The sequence below is a fragment of the Polistes canadensis genome, unplaced genomic scaffold, assembly GCF_001313835.1.
Source record: "Polistes canadensis isolate GaletaPanama2010 unplaced genomic scaffold, ASM131383v1 scaffold_58, whole genome shotgun sequence".
In the NCBI taxonomy this organism is placed as follows: Eukaryota; Metazoa; Arthropoda; class Insecta; order Hymenoptera; family Vespidae; genus Polistes; species Polistes canadensis.
This window is the reverse complement of record NW_014569605.1, coordinates 569,756-577,376: the sequence shown is the minus strand read 5'-3', so window position 1 is coordinate 577,376 and position 7,621 is coordinate 569,756. Positions and strand designations below refer to the sequence as shown.

The 7,621-nt window shown below is 44.7% G+C and overlaps 1 long non-coding RNA gene across 1 annotated transcript in view; it reads right to left on the bottom strand.

Moving 5' to 3' along the window:
- Positions 1-596: 596 nt before the first annotated feature.
- LOC106785873 overlaps positions 597-7,621 on the bottom strand; it is a 48,525-nt gene continuing 41,500 nt past the window's right edge. Inside the window, exon 3 of the long non-coding RNA XR_001381576.1 lies at positions 597-1,361. This is a non-coding gene — a long non-coding RNA (uncharacterized LOC106785873). The remainder of the gene's footprint in view (positions 1,362-7,621) is intronic.

The following is a 7,621-nucleotide window of genomic DNA, read 5'->3' as shown; positions in this document are numbered from 1 at the left end:
ATACTTGGATTTTAAAACTAAGGTATACATATACATACATACATTCTTATTAGATACTTTGCGGGTTTATCCACTTTACGAATAAATTTGATATTTATCGCGCATAAATGCGCAGCTGAGTATTTTATGATTTTTTCGAAGAGTAACGATCGTAAAGTAACGCGCTCAGCACCTTGTCAAATTCGATTGCTACGTGTCGTCGTATTTGTGCCGAGTTGATCCGGCTGCTTACGTAAAATGCGTTATGTTCGCAAAATCGGTAGATAGATATATAGATATATTACTATGTGTAACTGTATTTACCACGGATACTGGTGTTTATGAGAAATAACTCTGACGCTCGATAACGATCGACGACACGCTCGAACGAGTTGCCTCGGTGTGTCGTAATCTAACATTAGGCGAAACGTCGTATTCCGTCGTTAACATTCATATCGCTTTACATGCTAACGTTAAGCAGCAAACTTACGCGTTCGATCCTTCTTGATAAATGCTTAATCTCCCTACATACGTTTTCAAACATTACATTAAAACGTCTATCACGATTTTACGTATATTCGATTTAAAAAATGTTGTCGTTTGAAAGTGTATATATATAATAATAAAAAAAGAATCAACGACAATTTATGATACATTAGCAAATATTATTTTCGTTTGGACAGGAATATAAAGTTTCCACGTTGAAAACAGTTGGATAGGCAACGTAACGAGGGCGGAGGATGGGGAGGGGACGGGGAGGGGGGTGGTAACCGTTGGAAGGGCCGAATAACATTTTTTTCCAATTTTACAATGATTCTCTCGGGAGAGAGAGCGAGCTTGTTGTCGAGGGATGGAGAAGAAAATGTGTTTAACGGTAATGGCAGGTTGCACCGATAAAAAGCATCTCTCCGTGGACACGGTTCGCATAAACGGAAATTAGCTCGGAAAAAGTAATTATATTTTTCAGTCGTGAATCGTGTATCCAGTCTCGTGTAGGTACTCTGCGTATTCTGTACAACCAGAGCCCATATTTTTCATCCTTTAACTATCGTGCTAGCGAATCAACGGGATCATTATTATGCTACGTATTTCCTCGCAAACTACCTATGCAGAGATACACTGGCTACGTAGATATATTTGTATGTACGCATGAATGTATGTAGAGGCATGTACGTAATAGCATCGCTCGGCACGTTTATACGCATAAAAATATACGTATCTCTTAATTACTCGGCGAGCGTAGATTATCAGAGCGGTAGGTTCGCGCGTATTACCGACTCTCTGCTATCATCATCAGCAGCAGCAGCAGCAGCAACAGCAATGGTACAAGTAACAGCACTGTGCCGCAGTGGTAAAAGCTATAGGATGGATCCCCCTGTCGTCTGTAAAAAAACATAGAGCGTAAAAATAAGCAGAAGCTCGCGAAAGATTCAAAGCCTTTTCTCTCTCGGTGTACCGCTGCGGGCAGCACCTTGATGCAACCTTTTATCCTTCCAGTGCCAACAACCACCCCCGAAGGGTGTCAGCCGGCTTCTCTCGCCACCTCTCTTCGTGAACCCTTGCTTATAACCGCCGCTACCGCCACCGCCACCGCCGTCATAGCTAGAAGAAGCGCGCGCACGCTAACACCCACCCTCTCTCCCTTTGGGTGGGCTGGGGGTTGAGAAGGAGGAAGCCGTTGCCGAGACTCGAAAGAGACTCCTCGGCGTCGCAGCCGTAACGCAATTACGGCCGCGCTTAATTTGTTTGAAGTACACTGCGTCACCGGCGGAGGTGTTAATGGCAACGCGACCTCAACCACCCCCGTTCCTCCCCCTCCTCTCCGCCATTTCTCTCTCCGAGGCCACCCCTTTGCCACTTCACTACAATCTTCTCTCTTTCCAGTCGTCTAACGGGTGACTCGTGATTTGCCGTCCGTTTCTTTACTCATTCTCAAACAGTTTTAACCTTAATTGCGTTGTGTTTCATCCTGGGTGTACTGAATTTTCTTGAAAAAAGGTAGTTACGTAATTCGAGAGAGAGAGAGAGAGAGAGAGTTCGAAGCACGGGAACAAAGAAATCGTTCTGTTTCTCGCTAAAAAGCACGGCAAACAGTATATTTCTCTCAATATTTTTCCACTGCAAACTTCGTTTCCGGAAAACGCTTACTCGTTGAAACATCCTCTCGAAAAATAACTTGGGTTCTCGGAACGTCTAACCTTGTATCGATTTATCCTAACAACAAGTTGAAATTATTTTCCGAACCATCAGAGAAACAGAGAGAAAGAGAGAGGGAGAGAGAGAGAGAGAGAGAGAGAGAAAGAGAGGGAGAGTAGAATAGAAAAGAACATTGTGCAACTATCAATTTACTAAGTAGATATATCATATTTTACGGTGAACTTGTTGTAGGAAAAATTTCAACCCCTTACATCTCGTTCGTTATCGTTATAGACGAAGGTAGAAAAGAAGAGAAAAGAAAAGAAAAGAAAAGAAAAGAAAAGTAAAAAAAGAAAGAAAAAGAGAGAAGAAGAAAATAAAAAATAAAAAATGAGAGAGAAGATCGTTGCTCCGGAAACTACTCGAAAACGCCTTTTGCCGTTCCCGAGGGAACATCCCTTTTGCCTTCCGGCGTGAAAATTGAAAGGTACACCGTGTATCTCGAATCGCGCGGAGACAGTTCTCCTGTTGGGATTACGAGTATCAAGAGAGCGAGAGCGAGAGCGAGAGAACGAGAGAACGAGAGAAAGAGAGAGAGAGAGAGAGAAGGAGAAAGAGAAGAGTGCGCCGTTAGCGTACCGAGAGTCACAGTCGGAGGAAGTGTAGAAGAGGTTTGAAGGGTTTTGGTCTGTGAATACTACTGCGATGGTAGATGTATGTGCTTTGGCACACAAATACATTGTGCATGTAGATGACACGGAAGAGATATACGGAGAAACATAGATACGCGTATAGGAAGGTACATAGATAGGTAGTAGACGTAGAGAGAAGAGAGAGTCGGAGCCCGCAAAGTAGATTGTTGGTACTCCGAGCGTGTTGCTTTCAGCCACATCGCCAACGAGGCAGTCGTCGTTGTGGGGTTGTGTCGGTGGGGGCGTTGACGCGAATATGCTGGTAGAGCGTAGTCTCGGTGGCGTCGAGAGCGAAAGGGAGGACCGCCGGTAGGTACTGTGCTGGCGCCAGAGACAGACTGAGAGAAAGAGATGGAGAGAGAGAGAGAGGGAAAGAGAGAGAGAGATGCAGAGAGGTCGCTCGAGCGAGTCCGTTAATTGGACTAATTACAGTAATTACTGAAAGTTTCAGCAGGACTAGGAGTGCGGGGTGGAGATACAGCTGTTATACGTGCCTCTAGCAGCAGGAGCGACGCTTCATCGTTCTCGTTGCCGCCTCTGAGAGTGAGTGAGTGAGCGAGTGAGTGAGTGAGTTAGGGAAGGGAGAGAGAGAGAGAGAGAGAGAGGGCATAGTGCGCATCGGCATAGACCGGGCGAGCGCGCATCGACGAGGAGAGCACATTCTCGCTGGTATCGTGACACGGAGCAGGGTATTAGCGATGACTCGTAGCGCAGGGCACTTGCGGCTGGATACGCTTGTTTTCGCGTTTAACTCCACCATCGGATCTCGTTCCCTTCGACGAGCCTCGCCCGTCCCAATTTCGACGCGCCGGAAACTCTCTGATATACCTAATTTGCGAGCTTTACTCCTTTGACGTGGTGTTTACCTAGTCAAACTGCATATTTCCATTTTATTAAATGTATATTTATATTATATCTATATATACATATATACGTCAATTTGATTTTTACAATCAATATTTATTTATATTCGATTTTAACCATAGCCTGGATTTTTATTCCCCACCTTTAAAACTAAATTCGATCGTTCCGTCCTCGTAGCGTATACACACCATAAAGGGTGATACTCGTTGCAAAGGGGAACGCGAGAAGAGTACTTAAGCTTTCGTTTCGATCGTTAGGGCTGTCTGCCGGCTAATTAAGCTCTTAAATGTTTGCGAGATAGATAATGGATAAAGCGTTCGTAATCGTTACAACTCGAATACGATAGATTATTTCGAGTATATTCGATATACATTTTTTTGGGGAATTTTCATATATCGTTTGTTTTAGGGTCATGGATAAAAGAAGTATTCGGCGAGACGTCATTGGGGATTTCGGTAAATGTATTTCGATGAGGTTAGTTGGTCGTAATACATTGGACAATCTCGTGTAGACTACGTATAGTTTATGTAATAAAGAGGACCGAAAGAGGGAAAGGGCTCTCCTCGAAGAAAAATCTACGGACGACCCTCGTGCAATCTCGTAATATTCCCAGCGGCAAACGCGATCCCTGAAATCTCTGGAGATTTTAGCGATATAAGGAAGCACCGAAGGGTGAAGAGGAAGAATAGAGTCGTAGAGAAGAAGATGAGGAAGACGAGGGGGAGAAGGAACGCTTACGTATCGAGAAAAATCGTCGAGGTGCGAGCTCGCACGTCGTGCTACTACTGCTGTTACTGCTGCTCTACGGAAAAGCTAGCCAGACAAAGGGGGAGAAGTGGAAAAGGAGATAGTGGAGGAGGAGGTACCGGGAGACTCGAAAAAGAGGAGGTTCCAACGGAAAAAGAGGAAAACGGCCAGAGCTACGAGCAAAGCTTGCGGAATGGTCGAGGTTGGCAACGTCGTCGTGATAAAAAGTAAATGAGGAACAAAGGTCCCGGCTTTCGCGACCGAGCGAGGGTGGAAAGTGTACGCTGAGAGTGGGGCTTGGGAATTTAGAGGTGGGGTCTCCACCGTCGGCAGACGTGCTGGGAATAATGCCGACGGAATTACACGCTTCGGCGAGGGGGAAAGACGACGTCGAGGTGGAGGGAGTTAAAAGAGAAGAGAACTCAACCGAGGCGGTGAGGGTAGTGCTGAGGGGAAAAGTGGCGAGACTCGACGAATCGCGAACCAGCCAGCACGTTGGAGGGCAAGAAAATTGAGGAAAATTAATTGATAGAGCGTACACAGGTAATTAAGTTTTCAGAAGGTCTCGCTTTAATTTAACCCCTTTGCCGAGGCTTCGACGATCTTCGAAGGTCTTTCGATCCTCTTTTGACGATCTCTCTTACTTACCGAGCTCATTCCACCTCTCGAGAACCGAATCGAAAGGGAATCGAAGCAGGAGGATTGCCTGCTTTTCTCCGTCCTCCTCTCTCTCTCCCATTGGACGGCTCGATAAATCGCTAAGACCCTTCGATACAAATCGCTAGCAAATCTTTGTTAAACTCGAGCCCTAGCGTTCCCGTTTGACTTTGGCTCTACGTTCGGTAGATGGTACGATGTTAGTCTATTAAAATTTATGTCGGCGATACGTGTCCGCTCGTATCTAATTGTAAATCGAACGGGAAAACGGAATCTCGATATCCATGTAGGTTTAACCGAACGTACGAATCGTCGGATAGGAATCTTATCTTTCCGTTCCTTCGTTCGTGACGATGATACTAGTAAAGTCCCGGTGGCAGTGTTAGTTTCGTGCTTTTGCACGGAAACGCGATTACAACGACGGCGGACAATGACGGGTTCGCGTCGATAACGTTTTCCGCTCGACTACTCGCCGCTGACGTTTCATTTCCGTTCTGCGTGCTACGACGCGTGACCCGATCTCGATGCGCTCCTAACGCCATCCTAACGCTATGTACGCGTTACGCTGCCATATGTGTGCATTGTTGGCTACTGGCATCGTCAAAAATGATTACACCAATTAGATACTCGAGAAATATCTACGTAGTTACCCAAATATTTGTCAGGTGCTATTGTTTTCGGGTTGATTCCCGGCAGATTAACATTTGTAACAGAGCGTGCAATGAACTGGAATCGTAATGGCGTTTAAAGATCGAAAGGAACGCTTAGCGATTTGAAACAGGCTGTATCCGAGCATAGTCACGGACAGCTCTGGTATATACGTGTTGGTATTCGAGCGCATACGTTGCACGGGCGCAAACGAGTTATACCAATTTGCCAATAATTGTTGCAGTTATGTTAATTCTCAATCAGCAACGCCGCTCGTTTCGCGTCCTAGCGTGCGTGTCATGCAAATTCGCTCTCGTTGTATGCTCGAGCGAGCGAGCGATCGGAGTTACCGTGATAGACAGAGATGGAAAAACATTGAGGGACCGTGCGAGAGGGAGAGAAGCGCGATCCTGATGCAGTAGGTATGTACAACAGCGATTAAAGCGACCCACCGGCGACGGTGATTATGGTCGCACGGATTGATTTATCGTACTCTGCGGACTCGTTTCAATAACACACATCGTTTACGCTTTAAGCACCGGCCTGAGGACGGCCTTGGATCTCCGCGAAAACACTCAAATTCCAACAGAGTTTTATTACACTACATTTGCGTTATTATTCTCGCGTCTTGAAAACGCCAACTAACCGGGGAGACCAATCTTTTTTCAACGGATGTCGTCAATATCTCCGGAATATAATCAGCGATTTTTATTTTCTTTTTTCCCTTAACATGTGCTATTTATTTAAGAAAATTCATTTACATTAATGGGAATCGTCTAAGATTATAAGAATCCAATGCGTTAATTAAAATAATAAAGAAAAAGAAAGAAATTATCAACGTGCTCGAATCGCATTATCGAATTGATTTTCATTGGACGCTTAACGCGCTCTTTTCAACTCGTAAACCGTTTAACGTTGATGCAAATGAACGCGTCGAGATTATGTAAGATAAATATTACCTGTCGCGGCACGCGTTACGCGTGAAAGCTCACTCGTCCGTGTAAACAGGATATATAATGCTCTATTTGCCACGATCGTTACTAATACGCGGTGAGAGAGCATTTAGCGAATTCGATGCGTTTTAACTCGTCACTGTCGGAAGCATTACGGTTCGTTTCGAAATATTTTCCATTCTTGTCATTCATTCTCGTACGTTTCCTTTTATTTCTCTTTTTTTTTCTATCTCCATCTCTGCCAAAATATCTATAAATCGTAAGGATAATGTTACATAGAAATAATTGTCATGGGATCGAGCATTCTTTGGAATATCGTTTATCGTTCTACATCGTATAACGATCTCTCGGACGTTCGTTTAGTCGATTTTATTGCTAAATAAGGATGGAAAGGTGTTAAGATTACTGTCCTTATCAAAGAGATGAATATCGAGAGGATTCGAGGCCGGTAACACGTCTCTCCTTTTTCCACGATCTCGATCCAGGCCTCTAACGTATCCAGGTTTACTCCCCCATAAAAGTTTCATAGCCCGCGCAGCCATATTCCACGTCCGCACGTCGTTAATTTTAGCGAGCGAACGACGCGCTTTATTTTTATCGACTGACCTCAACACGATCGTTAAACTCCATGCTTGCCTGTTTTTCCAACTTCTATGGCTCATCCGGAGATAGATAGATAGCGAGAAAAAGAGAGAAAGAGTATCTTTCTCGAGGGAGAACGTTCCCGTTTAAAAATAATTATCACGCTTCGGCGCTAGCTGGTCTAATCGAAATTCGAATTGTCAGCGAGTGCGGCGAGTACGCGCTCGTTGAAACGCGAACGATGCCACTAAATGGCGAAAAGATAGAAAGAAAAGAAAAAAACAAAGAGAGAGAAAGAGAGAGAGAGAGAGAGAAAGCAGAACGATAATTTAACGTCGAATGAACGCTTTTGCCAATTCATTC